The 18,608-nt window shown below is 33.1% G+C and overlaps 1 protein-coding gene across 4 annotated transcripts in view; it reads right to left on the bottom strand.

Moving 5' to 3' along the window:
* The window catches only part of pros (homeobox protein prospero), a 94,002-nt gene that overhangs the window by 53,455 nt on the left and 21,939 nt on the right, over positions 1 to 18,608 (bottom strand). For all 4 annotated transcript variants that reach the window (XM_085189661.1, XM_085189662.1, XM_085189660.1 and 1 more), the window contains exon 3: positions 4,909 to 4,969. The gene's annotated coding sequence lies outside the window, so the exon portion shown is untranslated. The remainder of the gene's footprint in view (positions 1 to 4,908; positions 4,970 to 18,608) is intronic.

Below are 18,608 nucleotides of genomic sequence, written 5' to 3'. Positions count from 1 at the left end.
AAACAGGTCGTGGTCCGGAGGCTCAAGCGAGTGACTGTAAATATACGTCAGGTTGTGGGTTTGATTAGCACTCTATAAAGTAAATATTTGATATTTTCATTTCTTCGCTCTAGTGTCGAGGCTTCGAGTTCCGCCTCTCAACACGCCATTCTTCTAAAATCAGCTTAATTCCCTTTGAATACCCTGCTATGTGCGGGAAAAATTAAAAGAAAAAATATGATGTTAATATAAGTCGGCATCGGTTGCTGATCCTAGGAACAATGTTGTAAAAAGTAATTTTTGATAGCCAGTCCCCGGCATCTAATAAATTTATAATAAATATATTATTATTTGTCGAATTAGTAATTACCGTTTGTTTGGTAACGACGACACATACGCACCAATGCGTCGCAATTACGCGATCGCGTAAACAAAATCAGATAAAACTCATCATTTTACAGCTAAACGAATTATCTAGCGTATTTTGGGTCACACTGCTCCCGGTGCGTCCGCTTGTTCAAACAAAATACCGACCAATCACGATTTTGTGAATTTGAAATTTGTTAAAGCTCAGTACAGAAAACCAATACCGCGTATCTACACAGTACACGTAGCTACGTAAAACTACGCACAGGCTAAGCAAGCCCACGGCTGTGTGGCGCTCGTCCACACGCGCCGAGCTCCGTATAGACAGACACTCACACAATGCGATATTGCAAATGGGCTAGTCGAATGTATTCGTTCGCCCGCCGGCCGCTGGGGTGGGAAAGGGGGAAGATGCGTTTTTGTGCACAACTCTCCGCTTTAGCTACATTTACGGGCAAAATATAAGTGCGTAACCAATACATCCTTAATAAGGTGCGTCTGTGTGCGTGTGTTTCGCGTTGCGTGACATCTAGCCCCGAACCCTGTTTTTAATAGTCCTTGTTCGACCAAAAATACTGAATATTTTCGTTTTTTTTTTTGCATGCGAAAAAATATCCGTATACTGTAGGTAATAGGTATGTATATTTTTGGGTGGAACAAATGCTTGTATAGGTAGACGTTGATTGGCCGGGACGTTGTCGGGAGCGCCGCAGAGCCTACGGGTTGGTAAAATAAAAAGAGCGTATTATTAGTGACAGGAGCAGACTAAGTAGACAAGTCCATCGGTCTCCGCGTTAGGCACACCTGACTGGCGCCGCTCACGGCCCGGTTCACACTTCTTTCAGCGTCCTGAACCGACCGAATGGAAAGTTACATGAAAGGAAGCCGTTTACTTCACAACTAAGAAAAAAGACAAAACAGGCTTTGTTCGAGCCGGTCGCTTTCGGTATCAGACGAGTTGATCCAAAATACAAAGCGAATTATTTACTTCTAGTTTTGGTACAGATTATTTTATTTTCTTATACGTACAACATTACATCTAAAATTTAAACATGTCACTGTCCAACATAATTGGTGCCCCTAGATGGGCATACCACAAAACACATTAGCACCTGATGTATCCACGAACTCTTTAATTATCTCCTGACTAAGTCCATGTCAATGTTGCCGATTTATTTAGATTAGCCAGCCAGTATAATACCATTTCCTAGGGCAGGAATACAAAGCGAAGCGGGCGATGTCCACTCCTCTTATAGCAACACGAATTTTCGCACACACACAAACGATCACCAGTTTTACCGTACACCGGGGCTTGTATAAAATTTATGGCGCACACTTTTGCAGTTATAGCATAGATATGGGGGGGATGGAGTCGGTCAGCCATTTCGCGTCGACTAGATTTACAACCTCGTGCGTACCCGCTAACGCTAAGATTGGATAAGTCTGTCAAATCTGTGCAAGCTATTGTGGCCTCTGAATTTAATTAATACGGACTGTATTTGTGTAAATTATACAAATTGCCGGGCAGTGTTGCGGACGCGTGTGGATGTGACACTGCTAATTGATGCCCATGTCGCTGGTCTGTTACGCCGGAAATAGAATCTATAAAATGAACTAAACATGTTCTCGTTTTTTTAATCTCTCCGAATTATTGTAAATAAATAAAAAAAACAGAGAACATAATTCACATGCGCGATATTTTAAATCGGTACGCGCATACAAATAATAAGAAAAGTTTCACGGCAAAGGGTCAATAATATCCCTTTTAAACATCGGTTAAAAATGCCTCCCATCGGGGGCCTTATTTCAAAATGCACGTTAGGTGGGGTGGGGGGAGTGCGGGGGGGTCGCGGGGGGAGCGCGGGGTCAGCGCCTGTTTGTCTATTGCCGCGTTTTCCATTCACCGGGTGAATTTTCCGAAGCCCATTGCGCCCCCCTTCCCCCTTTACTGGCTCTCTGTATTTTTATTAAAGGAATTATAGCGTCTGAATGAGTGCTTATATACATACTTATATTGATTAGTGCAATCACGAGAAGCTGTGTACCGGATGCATTATTTTACAAAAATAAATTATAAAATTTCTATAGGTAGGCTATAGCTATAGAAATTTTAAATACTGATTAATTATTTATTATATTATAATAATAATATATTCAGGATGAAATTTAATTAATAATTTCTTAGTATATTATCAATTCCAGCATTTTCAATCGTTGCAGATAAAGTATTGCATCAATGTTGAATTGCAATAGAGGCTCTCTTTTCAACCTGTCTACGGTAGGGTTAAAAGGGGGGTTAGCCTTCTCTCCATATGATGTGTTTTTGTCTATAATGAAAATCATCTGCTTCATCTAGGAAAATTTTATCTTGCTAATGAAAAATGTACTGTAGTTAGGTCCGATAAAATTGTATGGTATAGAAAGTAACGATTTTAACAACGATTTTTAACTTTTATAATGTTTTGCGGAACAAAAGAAAATGTCTATTACTATTTTGATTTCGTTTTGTCATTTCAGAATATTGAAATAAATGCGTTGTATATAAAAATATGTTTTATATCATTATATTGTAAATGAAATTAGAATTTATAAAATATCAGTTTAAATATGAAGTAAAAGTCCTCCTCGATAGCCTCTTATATAAAATCTTTCTGGTATACTCATCAAACATGTATGCGAACTAACATAGAAAGCATTTTTCGACCTATTCATTGATTGTACAACTCATATGAATACGTCACTCTTATCGGGAAAAAGTTGGACATAGAGTGAGTTTCCCCTGCATTTAGTTTGTCAGGGAAAATTTAAATTTTTCTAATAGACTGCAAAAAAAATTGATTTTAATTTATATTTAGAATGCTTCAAATATAGCTTTGACACTATATTATACATACAAATTCTTATATAAAAAAAATCAAATCAGCTTCACGCTGTATCTCGTACACAGCAGGGTAGCTACATTTTCCACCAAATGCTAGAGTTTTTGCATGTTGAGTAGCGGAACTCAACGCCGCGCTGTTCAACACAGGAAGAAATGGAAATATAAATTTAAATAAATATTTCATTGCCTCGAGGGGGATCGAACCCACAACCAGTGGCATTTACAGGCACACTTTGTGCCCCTGCGCCACGACTGGCTTCAAATTATTATAATATATCAAATAAATAGTGGAAGTTGTAAAATAACTTAAATATTAAAAAAAAGTTAAACTAAAGCGGCGTTGAGTTCTTTTGAATTTAGCAGGAAGTGGGGAGCGGAGTGTCTCAACACTAGCCTTCCTATGCCTGCTCTGGTACACGCGGGATACAGCGTGAAGTTAAAAAAAAATGAAATAGCATATTATCAGGCAATATTCATTATGATTGAAAATAGAAGCTTCGAACTGTTGAAATACGAACAAAAGCATTTTAATCTAAAATTTTTGGAGTTCATCATACTCGTCATCACAATTCTCTGATTAACTAAAATATTATTTAAAGAGATAGTTTTTTTTAGGAGACCTCCTTCTGTGCTGTGTAGAATTTTTTAATTTTTATTTCTAGACATACGTCTCTATCTCTATTCCACTTAGAATATGAGAAAAAGCAAGAAAAACAACTATTTATATTACTTTGCGAGTCACTCTGTCATATGATAACCAGACAGTATTTCAACCAAAAAAAATATGAACCTACATACCGCGCACAGACAGACACTCTTCAACAACACATTCACGTCAAACAATAGCCCTACACGTTAAAATTTTCAGTTCAAGAAAATCCATATTTCCTTTCACGAAACACCCGTTTCGAATCCACGTAACTTCGCATTGATAGGAGATAACATCGCTTTTGGCGTTCGATATACAAAACTGCGTTGATTAATGTTCCGCTTTATAGCTTTACGATCGTATTTCAAACGTGTTTGGAAATTATCGTTTGTAAATGGCCCGAAAATTTTATATATCTAGCATGGATTAGGTGTCAATATGCTATAGGCTTTGTATATAGGTATTTTTTTTTTATGTAGTTGTTTAGTTTTTATTTTGAACAGATAATAAATAACTTCCATAATTTAAAAAAAACACGTTGACATCTCATGTCAGTTGTGCAAGCAGATTATATACCTATATAAAAAAAATCGTTAATAATTAAGAGACGTCGTTACAAAAAAAAGCAAAAAAAGAAAAAAATCCAATCCTCTTCCCGTGCAAATATAGTTATAAAATTGAATTGTCAGAGTGGCCCGGCCCTCTTTTATTACATAGATGCAGCGTACGACTGATTATTTGAAAATTCATGGCGATGTCCACCCCTGACAGCCTGCAGACAAAATACGTATATACGAAATTCTGTCGGTTTTATTCCAGCTTTGGACTAGTCCATAGCCTTATGGTGGTGTAATGGTACACATATCCCTATAGATACATATATAATGTAGTTACGCGGTGTTAGCTTGTGAAACTGGTCAAGTGGGAAATTTCTGCTTTGTATTTCCGGAAATGATTTTAGAAAGTTGTTACTTCTATATTTTTATTATTTTACTAATTTAAAATATGTAGATATGTTAAAATAATATCTTACCATTAATATGATTTTGAACACCTATCCAACAAGAAATATGCCCCCGGCTGTTTGAAGTTATCTGTAACAAAATAATTAATAAAATTTAAAATATACATTTATTAAGAACTTACTTATGCTGAACTAATAAGGTAAATATCTATTATTGTTTACTTAATGAAGTGCCTAAGAGAATGTAACATAGTTGTTAAGCATTAAAAAAGTTTTTATAGATACCTATATTATAGTTTATTTATTTATTATAGAGGCTTCTTATAAAGAACCTAGAGAAGAAGTCCTCTGTTTTCCTATTTTAAATATTAATAAATAGAATTAGAATTGAACTTAGTTATCAAAAGCAAACTTAAATCGACCACTATATCACTTATGTATTGTTTTCCCAAAATTAAAAATAGACAAAACATCGATTTTTCTAAGTCTTCCTCACTTATCGACAAGACGTCGATACTCATCAATACGGGGCCACGTGCGGGACCACCCGGCGGGTGCGCGTGCGCCGATGTTTTTTCTAAGCCAATCTTTCGCCCGTATACTTTTACTCGTTGATTGAAGATAAAACGGTGGGTAGATTGTAGTAAATCATAAGAGAGTCCTTGCTAATATTTGCTATGTTATACCGCTATGTAACTTTTTCTAAACGATAAGCGGAGATAAAGTAGTGACAAACACTCCGCATAGTTGTTTACTAACATAAAAGTTTCTACAGTGTATTCGAATGCCGTATTATATTTTTGAAGCTTATTTTGAAAACAATTTAAATTTTAACGTGATGTTACAGCTTCACGCTTTACCCGCAGAAAAAGATAACCAGAGAGAGCCTAACACTGACTTCTTCGCTTTTTGCCCAAATTGGAGACATGTTAGTGTTTTGTACAGTATAACAACATTTTTTTTCAATTCTCTATTAGGTGCCTATGCATAATTTTAACACAGATAACATGTTTATTATTTTTACAATTTTTTTTTGTTAACTTATAAATAAGAACCTTAAAAATAAGAAAAAATCCAAACCATCTGTAGCAAATTGTTCATTAAACATGAAAACATCGTTGCAATCATTCATAAGTACATTATAAAGACCAAGTGACCAGGTGTAGGAGGCGTTTATTGATACTTTATTGCCTCATTCAGTTTGAATGTTGGTAGCCCTTGAACACCGGAAATGGTACTTTTGCCAACTTTATATGGAGAAAAGATAAATTATTATGCATCTGTCGTAAGGTTAATTTATTAGTACGTAGGTACTTATGTACGAGTAGTTTTTACGTGCGTTCTCAATATTTTTAGTTTAAAAATAAATCTATAACAACTCATATTTATTAATTTAACTTCACGCTTTATCCCTAGCGGGGTAGTCAGAGAGAACGGAGCGCCAAACGCTACGGTCTCTACATACCTCTTTCGCCTCTTCCACTGGGCCACTCCACTTCCATCAACCTCTTCATAGAGGGGGCCGGGAGCCTCATGGTTTCTTTATCGTATAATAGCAGTTTAAGTGGAGAAAATCTAGTGTCCAGACATTTCCACTTCCCACCCGATTAACAGCATCTCGGCGATGAGCTTCGCCTTACCAGATAAAAGAGGGGGAAAGAAAATAATTTATGTATTTAATCAAGTGGGTATCCCACTGCGTCATATATTCATGATTTCTTTTAAAATATTTATCGTATAATAAATATAGATTAAGTTCAATTTGTATTTAGTTAAATTTCTCAATGAAATCATAAATAACCCAGAAAACCCTTTATTGGGGAAATTACGTCAAAAACGTATAAGTAGCGCATTACCGAGAACCTATAGCAATGACATTTGCAATTAACGGGAAAAGTTTGCAACGTATGAAATATCTACTATACCTAACTAACTAACTAACTAATATAATTCCAAGATCCAAAGTAATTCCATGAGATGATATTATAAAGAAATATGTGAAAATTGTGGTTTAAAATTACCTAAAATTCTTGTATTCTTTTACTCTATTTTCACTTTTTATAATAATTAGGTCTAGTAATTTTTTTAGTGGATTTGTTACAATGTATTTAATTTTATTTCAGCTTCACGCGAGCTTTACAATCAAGACACTCCGCTCTCCACTTTCCGCTTTTTCTGTAGGAATTGCGTTTTGATCATTGTCCTTTAAAGATAAATTATTTCTTTACGAATTGAAGCCCGCCCGTAAGAAATATAAATATTGCTGAGACTGGGACTCGAACTCACAATCATCACAGATTTTTAAAATTGGCATTCCTTCCAAAATATCCATAAATTCATATAAACGTGTCTCTATTTTTATGTGAAGGATATTTGTAAGTAGCTGACAAAAAATCTTAATACAATTTAAGGCAGATGTGTTAATTCAACTTTTATTGGTTTAAATTTCGGCGAATCGGATTATTACAATTGCCTTTTAAGGTAATAGTCGATTACGTTTAGATTTAATATAGTTTTCTATAAGCGGCTTCACGCTGTATCCCGCACATTTGCCAGAGCAAAGAAATGAAAGTATTAATACATAATATTTCATTTCCTCGAGTGGGAATCGAACCCACAACCGTCGCGTTACATTCTCACTTTTGTACCAGAAAACGAACAGATCTGTTCGACCCCCACACGAGGGAATTATTTACTTTCATTTTCTCCCACTGGTATGAAAAATGCGCGGCGTTGAGTTCCGCTATTTACAACCAATGTCTCAAATTCGGGTGGAATTGGGCTTATGTAATGTCTTGACACCATTCTCTTTCTCTAAGGGATGGGTAAGCGTAAAACTGATATAACATATGGATCACCTAATATACTTTCTGCTCTCTTTATAATACGATAGCTCACTATCACTAACAATTACTTGTATTATTATTATAATTAATATTATCTTTCTATAAGGCAAAAACAGAAATATAAATATATATTTATCGTACGTTACATATGATAAATGTCTAAATATAACATAGTAAGGAAAAATTTTATCTGAATATTTACAAACAAGCACATTTCCTTTTCACACATTTTCTTTCCCGCCACATAACAGGGTACGCAGGGGGAGCTTGGGAACCTGGTGATAAGATACTCTGTTCCCAATAAGACACTTTCGTTCCCCATTTTATTTTATCAGAGCGAGGAATTGAAAATGTAAAATATTTTACTTTCTCGAGTGAGAGTTGAACTTTGCACCAAGACTGGCCTCAATAGAATTAAAAATATTAAAAATGTAAATAGTTAAAAGCGGAGTGCCTCATCACTGGGTCCCTGCCTACTAATGGCAAAATAAAAAAAATATCACTCCTAACTTAATCTTCACCATTGAATCTTAAACACTGAACTTTTGATATTTCTAGCGGGATATTTAAATATCTTATTTGAATAACTGCTTCAGAACAGAGAACTGTAACAATTCATTGCATTAATATTTATTTGCAGCATGCGGGCCAAGGAACCATTCTTAGTTTGCACAATAGGCTACTTGGCCCAAATCACCGCCATAGCATCCCGCATCCTTATACCAAGTATAGTATATGGCCCCGAGTTTACAAATTAGATTTTTTTCTACGAACCAGCAAGCTAGCGGAAGCTGTTTCTTTCAATTATTTATTACTTTCGACGTTTGTGACAAATTTTGTGACTTAAAGTCGAAAAGTAAGTAATTTTTTTCAACATTAAACGTTGTCACCAAAATAATAATGACCGATTTAAAAACGGATGTTTCACTTACAAATAAATATTAAACATATCTTTAAATATAATAAAAAACAAACTTCTTTACAATTCCCAGACATAATTACACGTTATCGAATCACCTTGAAACCCTTCACTTATCTCGTCATCGCTCCACACCGCGACCTGTCAAAATATATACAAAAAAAAAAACCAGCGTAAAGCACCGTTCACACGGCCATTTAAGACGCTGACGTCACCGGAAGTGACGCAAGGATCTGACGTCTTGAATGAGGCACGCACACACACGCGCGCCGTCGCCATAGCGTCTTGTGCATGTATGTGTGTGTGTGTGTGTGTGTGTGAATGAACGTACGTTGCGCGCTTACGTTGTCATTGTATTGTGAAACACGCCTATTGAGATTGACGCGTTAGTCTAGTGGACAACCGTCGTTTGATATACGACATGTGGCTAATTGAACGATGTCAGTTACTTTTAGAGACGGGAAACGAATGAACGAATGGACGAATTAAAAGTTTTCGTCATCGTTCGCAACCAGCGACTTCTAATGAGCAAACATACGAATCATTTATTGTCAGAAAGTCTCGCTTGACCGCGCCTAGAACAATTCGACTGGAAACTGTTCGTCATTTCCGAATTTTAATGAGCACGTTGCTATGAATGACAGGGCATGGACCTTGTGCCAAAACCACATATACATATACTAGTAAAAATACTATGCACTTTACTTTTAATTTCGACTTTATATCGTAACTATAAAGGGTCCATATCAAATTAGGGGGGAATTCGGTATTTATGAGTACGTATCGGTATGGAGTGCGTAAGGGGGGCGCGGGCAGGTGTGAAGCCAGATGTCTTGAACAAATTGCTATGCCATAAGGCACCGCGATATGGACACACCCTTACCTTTGTTTGGAGCTTGGCGTGTGCCAAGGTTTAATTTTATGCTTGATTACCGATCGGGGGACTACTAATTAATAGTTGCGAGATGAAAGCTGTGGACTTCGTTCAAACTTTTGAAGCATTGCGTTGTTTTCAGTTCTGTAAATGTGAACTGGGAAGGTAGTTTATGTGCAAATATATTTTTGAGATCATTAAAAGTTTTAAGTTCCCAATGTGTACAGCCTTTTTATTACGAAATATAATAGAAAAAAGAAGAACTATTCATTTACGTTTACATTTATTGCAAGGAAAGTCAAGAACAAAACGTAATCTTTGACGAAGCGTGTTACTAAACATTATATATATAAAAGAAGATTCGCATTCGCGTTTATAAAGCGAAATGAAAACAAAACTATTCCTTTATTCATTTTTATCCGTATATTGTTTACCTGTCCGGCCGGGCCAGGTAATCAAAGGTGCAGGACAAAGCCCATCTCTGCTTTTTGAATCCTTTGCTCGGATGTTTCATATCTCAGTAATTGGCTTTCGATTTATTTTCCTTTATTTTTCAGTTTGCAATATCTCAGTAAATGACGTTATATCAATTAAAAACTGAGCAATACGAACAGATGTCTACAATCTATGTCTAAATTAGTTAACTATCGATGTCCTTTACAAGTGTTACACATCTCTTCTACAATTCAATACAATATGTAAATGAAAATAACAAAGAAAAATATTAAAAAAACATACATATTTAAAGACGCCGCGTAGAAATTTGAAATAAACCGCCAAATTGGACGCGGCGTCACTTCTCCCCTTACCAGTACTCGTACTCGTATAGATGCAACCCCCGCGAAAGGTGCGCGTACGCAGGGGAGCACCCCTATTATCTTTAACATTTGAAGTCTGTTTGCAAGATAAAGGCAAAGGGAGCAGGGGGTGATTTTCTTTATTCTTCACCCGGATTTATTATTATTTTTTAGATATTATTACTGTGATTGTCGAGCGGCGCGTGCGCACATGCCCCTAAGCGACCCTCCTGAGCGTAATGTAATGCTCTTACGTTTTGTATTTACTTTCGTCTATTGTTTGTGGATTATTGAATGTTACTTTAGTGGTTCTTATAGCGTCGATATTATTAATATTCATAGCCATCGGTACAAAATTTTTATTAAAACAAAAAAAAATCCAAATCTAACTAAAAACTTAACTGTTCACAATCACTTCAAAAACACCTGGTTTCGCTATCTATTGGTGTACCGTTGTAGGTGTTTACAAATAAAAAAAAAATCTAAAGAAAGCATTACGAATGAAATGGAAACAAAATATTCCTTAAAATCGAGCATTTAGACTCAAATTCCATTCAAAGAAACGAAGAAACCCAACCGCTCTATAGTACGCTTATTCTAAAAATTTCTGAATCACTTGTTACTTTGTATACCACCTTCTTAAGATTTATATTCATTGAAAAGTCGAACAGCTGATTTTACGCACCTTACTACGGCCACCATGAGATCACAATATATTACCTTAAGTTTTTACCATTAAGACTGTAACTTCTTTGAGTTTGAATTCTTATTTATAAATAGTTTAAACTCTTAGGAGTAACGCAAAGTATTTTTAATCTTATTTCTAAGAACGTACAGTAAGAATTAAGTAAAATTGGTATTTGAGGCACGTGTTTAAAAAGATTACATTAAAGCACATGTTGTTTGATCCGGTTTATTAATGTATTTTGTGGGCGTATCGAATGTCATATGGTACCTTTGTACCATCCATCCATGGCGCCTAAGACAATCTTTACCAGGTGGTTTGAAACAATTCGGAAGCTTTTTTTAAGATTTCCGCATAAAATATTGAATATATTTCATATTCAATTTCTTTTTTTAGTATAAATTTCTTTTTATTTAATATTTACGTGAATTTCAATAATTTTCAACTAAACCAGATTGTTATAAAACTAAAAATATCATTTTCACATTTCAAATATCGATTTTTTTATATCTAATCGTACAGACAGTGTACTCAGCGCCCACCATACTTGCCTTACCCCTCGCCACCTTTGACCCTGCGCGCGCGCAGCTGCCCATAAGATGGCTACTACAGGGGAGTACCAATCTATGTTGTCGTCGTAATCGATTAAAATTTTTTGGATAATATTACAATATTATTATATTACAATATATTGAAAAGTGTATAGCAAATTTTTGTATGTTTTGGTAAAAATTATGTAATTTATATTAATACAAATAGTAATACATATAATAAAAAAAAGTTTTTAAAGTTATATAAAAATATTTTAATAATTACATTCGATTCTAAAAAAACTCTATTAAAATATATACAGCAAATGTTTCTGTCTCTTATATTAATCTTAGTCTTGATCAACTACAATAGCCGCATATAAAATTAAAGTTAAATTATGCTTTTCTATGTCAAAATTAAAATATTTAAGAAAACGAAAAAAAATATATATTAAAATTATCAAATATTTTAGTGTCAAATACTAACAGCGATAGATTATTACTGCTTTCATGTAATCTATATATGGGTCATAATCAGAAAAAGTGCACATTTTGTGTCTTTTCTTGTCCCGCTACTTTGAATGCGTTTTAAAAATACAATTTTAAAGATAATTTAAATATTTTGCCATTTAAGATAAATTTACTTATTAACTTAAAGATTTTTGTAATATTTTAAATGTATTAAGGCTTTTAATAGTATTTTTTGTTAGTTGCAAAAAACTTTTCAAAATGCTTCCATACAATTTTTCGTGTCCCATTCACCACTTTACTTTTTAAAAATTGATTTGTTACGAATGTTTATGGTTTTATTTGATTTCAGATATGTTTATATTACTTTACTTTATGCATAATATTAAATAGAACTACTTTTATTGATACATTATTTAATAAATAATATATATTAATTAAGTAAATTTGTCCCAAAATATTGTCTTTTTGTTACTCAGGGCTAGTAACGTACAATTAAAATATGAACGCAATTATTTTGGATGGTATTTAATATTAGTTTTTATTGTGGCACCATAATTGTAAAAGTCAATGCTATCGTAGCTACAACAAGTAGTGTTCTCGCAGCAGTTGAGGGGTTCAAATGTTTTAAAGGGAATGCGTAAAATTACATCTCAGGGTTATAAACGGCTTTTATTTTGGTAAGTATTCTATAATTTCGTTTTCTTGTTTATGTTATTTGCTTCTTTTTACAAAATCTCAAAAAAGAACGTCAGTGCTTGCACATGCAACACGTGGCTTATGAGCAAATATTTAAAAAGGTTAGAATTTCTCAGACTTCATTCTCAATTTCGTTATATTTCGTTACGTAACGAAATTGAGAAAATATGAAGCCTAGTTCACAATTACGGTACCAATGTTTTCTTAATTTTATTTTTATAATAAAATTTTATCGAACCGGTGCTTGTATATGGAAGATATGTATATAAGAAAAAAAATTTGCTGGCATATGAAAAAAACTATTAGTGACTTTTCATAACGTAAAGTAACCAAAAATAATGATTTTTAAGTTTTTTTGCTTGTTTGCTTGTTTGTCTATGTGTTTGTGCACGCTAATCTCAGAAACAGCTGAACCGATTTAGTTAAATTTATTTTTATTCTTTCTGAAATTAGTTGTGATTTTGTGATTTTTATTTTTTGATATATATTTTTGTATTTTCAGTAAGCGTAAGCTCCTATGTCAAATGCTGAAACAAATGCTTTTTTTTTTTTAGATATAGAGAACGTCTTAAAAAGACCAATCCTATTAAATATGAAGATATGCGGAATAAACACTTACAAAGAATTAAACTTAATTCCCGTGATAACGACTCAAATTTTGATATATTTTAAAGTGAATTTAATTTTATCATTAACTTTGTGATCTCTAACTAGAAATATAAGTTTATTACGTTACGAACTAGCATTATTATATTGTTAATATTCTCACTTTGTTATGTTTTCTTCTTACATTTATAATCTGTTAATTCAACGATTGAACCTTTAAAATTTTGATCTGTGTCTCATTAAATAAAAAAAACAATAGTTTTATTCATATAATATCGTTATTTTGTTGTGTATAATGCCTTATGTCATCAGTTTCGTAACAAACTTTATCAGTGTTGTTACTTATCAGTTACGTTACGAATTCGAAAATGTCCACTTTTCTGATTATGACCCATATATAAAATCGAAAGGTCACTCACTCATCACGAAATCTCAGAAACTACAAGTGCTAGGAGTCTCAAATTTTGCATGGACGTCACTTATAGGACGTAGGTACTCATGGAGACAGAAATTAATAATAACGTAGTTCAAACAGGCAAAGCCGCGAGCGGGCCGCTAGTATTTATATAATATATTTTTTTAATTTGAAGTTTATTTAGCCTCAAATAAATACTAAATAGATATCTTAAAAAAAAACATTTAATTAATATCTTTCTATTATATCTATCTTTGTATAGATACCGATCCCGAAACTCAATATGTGGAATCATCATTCATCAAACGCGAAACATCTTTGCGAAACGCACGCGCTAGTGGACAGATGCGCTCCAGGCATTATTATTAATATTAGACGTCGTTTTACTAAATGAAATTATTATAAAGAAATTACTATAGGAATTAAAAGATTTTATAAGAATATATTGGACATTTGATAGAACATTTGGTTTTTTTTTTTTAAAGTTAGCCTGGCGTTTAATTCCGCCGCTGAACACGAAATGTCTCAAATGTAAGCGGAAAGTAGATTACGTTATGTCTTAAAACTTAGTTCTTATCACCTTTCGTCTTGATATGTGGGAAAAAACTTCAAAATAATTTAATCTATTTAGAATATTATTTAATTAGTTTTTATTACTCAAATTCAATAGAAATATCTAACATTTACAAAGTCAACACACATAATGCAAATATATTGGCGTATTAGCTGGTCGCTTAACGTCGCAAAGGGTTATTATCGTTTCGTGTTAATTTCAACATTATTGTTAAGCAATGCCTTGCTTTACTTGTTTGCTTACGTATAAAATTAATATAGATAGAAATTGGAAAAAAATATATTTTTTCTAGAAGAAATCAATAGTACCTATTCCATAAAAAAGCCTACAGTATATCTTCAATTACTTATATCTTGAAATCCTAAATCATTTATAACTGTTCTTTTAAAAGTTTACCAATAAATTTAATTGAGGCCGTAATGGTGCAGCAGTAGATTTCTGACTGAAATCGTGACAGTTCTTGATTCAATTTTTTCTCAGGGGAATAAAGAAATATTGTCATATTATCGCTTTCGCTCTGGTGTTGACATAAAGAAACTCTAAAATTAGACGGAAAGTGAGGAACGGAGTATTTCAACACTAGATTCCCTCTGCCTACCATACTATACGTAGGATAGGTACAATATGAAGATAAAAAAACATAATAAATTTAAGAACAAAAAGACAAATTTACAAATAAATAAAAAAAAATAGTCGAATTGATAACCTCCTTTTCTTACAGAAGTCGGTTAAAAACACACGCTATAGCTAGTATTATCTTAAAGCGTCATTTCATATTTAGTTGGGCACGCGACATATCCCGATACGGAAAGGTGCAACCCTCAACCCTTTCTCTATTATTATAGTACAATCGATGAATCAGCCCTACAGGCACAGCATACGAGGTCTTCACAATTGGTAGTTTGCGAAACGCAGCACCGTAGAACAGCTTAGGTTTTATGCGCCAATTACCGTTAAATCTACTATATTAAATATTTATTTTGTAATATTTTTATGTTAGTTGATAATCTAAGGTATATCCTGATATGTGCAGTTCTTTGCGTTCGGTTGTAAATTCTGTGTTTTAAGTTGCGGAACCTAACGCCAAACTCTGTGTTTGAAATGTGAAATTGTAAACATAGTTAGTTCCCCACTAACGGGAACGGAATCGCTTTGGCTCTGGTATTGACATAAAGCAGAGGATAGAGTTTACTACTTAACACGAAACTCTAAAATTAGACGGAAAGTGAGGAACGGAATATTTTAACACTAGGTTCCCTCTGCCTACACTGCCGTGAACGGGATACAGCGTGAAGTTGACTTTTTGATTTCATTTACATAGCTAGTAGCACAAAAAGGATTTTATTAAAAATATATGATAGATTTCTTCCTTACCATAACCAAATACCAAATTTCTTTGCTAAATAAAACACCTTGGATCGTCATACGTACAGACAGACATCTTATACAAAGAAAGCTTTAAGAAATAATAGAAAGCGACCGAAAATCATTCAATTTCTTATAGCGAATAATCAAAGGTAGCAAAAAATTGGATCTTATGCGGGTCGAGGGTAAGAACCATGGGTATCTGGTCTACAACCATATGCGATGCAAGGTGCTGACACAATGGAACTCTTTCTTTGGCGAAAGGTGCGAATTTTGAAGTAGGTCATCCTAATTTTTTTTTATCATATCGTTTAAGAAAAAAAATAGTTTAATGTTTATTATTAAAGGTTTACCTGCTCTCTTTATCATCTTTTTTTTCTTCCATCATTTTTTTTCTTGTTAGATTAAAAATCGCTTAATAACTTGGAAGTAATTTTTCCGTTTTTAGTTTTTGGTCTTATGGAATGTATTGGAACTTAAATTACAGATAACTCTAAATATTTAAAATATTTCATTCTTATTTTTTGACTATACGCTGTATCACGCAGACAGAAGTATAGGCAGAGAGATCCTAGAGTTAAGATACTCCACTACCATAAAGTCTCATTCTACACTTCCCACAAAATTCCGGAGGCAATGCCTGTTGAGTAGCGAAACTTAACGCCGCACTTTGCCTCGTTAGAACAGCGAGAAAATGAATTACGTTTCTGCCCCAGCACCACGACTCGTCTATTTATTCTCTCTTCATTCTCTTCATTTAAATAGAACAATAATAAAATGAAATGGCTAGTGAATACATTATTATATTCATATATCGTTAATATCTCTGAACAATTATTATTTATGTCGACGTACCACAATCTACATACTGTAATCAATAGCTACTAAATCGCCCTTCTTTCTAAGTTTGCTATACAGAACTAAACTATACAACTTCATCGTACCGACTAATTTCATTTGTTTGGGGGATAAGTATTAAAGATATTTGTGGTTAAAACCATTTTATATTGGAACCCCTAATGGTGATAGTAAGGTTGGTTTGGGGGTCAATTTAAACCCATAATGTTCCCATAGCCATCTGTTCCACTGGTCTTGAGTGTTACGGCAAGAGTGACATTTGGTGTTATACTTATTTAAACGTTTGATGACGGTTTTCTAATTGGCCCATCTAGTAGGATTATAAAAATACCCCTAATTTTATATTTGATTAATTATTTAAGATAAATGTAAATTATTTATTTGAAATTCTAAATTGAAATGTAGAAATAGATCAAGAAAACTAAAATATATGTACGAAAACATAAGTGTAGATAGCAAAGGTGATTTTATAACTGTTAGCGATCTTTACACGTAATCTTAGGCATAAATTTTCAAAAGCAGGAAGGAATGTTTATGAAAAATGTATTTAAAAATTGTAGATCAATAAATATATACAAGAAATATAATTTGTATATTATTGTAACTACTAAAAAGAAGCCACGAATCTAATTCAGCACATGGTAGAGTCTAGTGAGTTCATATACAAAATCAATGTAATATTTGGTGACATAGCGTGCACAAAATAAGTAGAAATTGGAAAATTTCAATGAATAGAAGAAGTGACTCATCTCTACCCATTAAAAAGTACAATTCCTAAAGAGAAAAATAATATAAACTATTTTATTTTAAAAAAATATTTCACATCTTCCTTTAACTGTTTTATCTATTAGATTTATATATTAGTTTATTTATCTATTAATATCTAATTTTAGTGCTGACCATATTTACATATTAAAACGTTAAATATTTATACAAATTTGAACCGAAATATTTATTTTAACAATCATTAAAAAAAAACACTTTTAATTCAGTGCCATATTTGCTGTCACCAATAAAATAATAAACCACCCTTTTCTGTAAAGCTGTATAACTATAGCCATGGGCTGTAAGTTATAATATAAACGCGAATTTAATCATTAAATTAAATCATATTTCTAAATTAACATAGGTATATATTGCAAAAAAATAAATATAATGAACCTGATTGTTTTAGTTTCACAATTACATTAACCTAAAAAAGTTTATTAAAAAAAAACGTTTAAAATCAAAAATACAACCACCTAAAGCTTAATTACGCAAAAAAAAAAAACTAAATATTAAAAAAAAAATGAACTGTCACTTGAACCACACCGTACATCACACAAGACAGGAAGCCGCTGAGCACACAAGCTGAACAAAAGATGAGCGGAAAACATATAATTACAGTATCGCGAGCGGAACTAGGCGGAGATACGAGTGTGAGCGTGGTAAGACACGTGATTCACTTGTTTCCTTGCTAATTTCAATACACTTTTGTGTTACAAGTGGTTTTAAAGTGTCGTATGACATACTATTTAGGTTTAACCTGTCTTTTTTTAAGTGTAAAGTGTGGGGAGTGACAGGTTGTGGTTGCAATGGATGTGTTTGTTATATTGGCTAAATTTTTGGGTCGCTGCTCATCTTATTGTCATATTAATTTCATATTATAAATTTATAGATTGTGAGAGTGGATGTTTGTTCTACTTCCACGCAAAAACTACTGAACAGATTTAGACGAAACTTTACAGTATTATAGCTTATACATCGGAATAACATAGATTATAATTTATGAATAAACAATAAGCTTAAGCGGGCGAAGCTGCGCTTGGGTGGCTCAGTCAATAATAGTTTAAGCATTTAAAATTTTTCTGTTATATAAATTTACATATTTACATATTTTTTAGTATATTATTATGAAATTCTAAATAAATGTTGTTTAAATTATATAAAGTAAAATTTAAGTTAATAAAATTGATATTATAAATCAAAAAACTAAGATTGTCTATATATTGTTCTAATTTAATTATATAATACAATTAACATATTTTTTACACGCTTGTCATTGAAATATAAAATAATTTCACGGAACCACTGGGCCCCACGATGCGTGACTCGAAGGAACCGGAACCAGCCACGCTATCGCGTCCGTGCCCG

The sequence above is a fragment of the Heliconius melpomene genome, chromosome 8 (genome assembly GCF_056956725.1).
Source record: "Heliconius melpomene rosina isolate 202511_hmr_F chromosome 8, ASM5695672v1, whole genome shotgun sequence".
NCBI classification, from domain to species: Eukaryota; Metazoa; Arthropoda; class Insecta; order Lepidoptera; family Nymphalidae; genus Heliconius; species Heliconius melpomene.
Note: the sequence above shows the minus strand (reverse complement) of the source record. Positions and strands in the feature narration are given on the sequence as shown.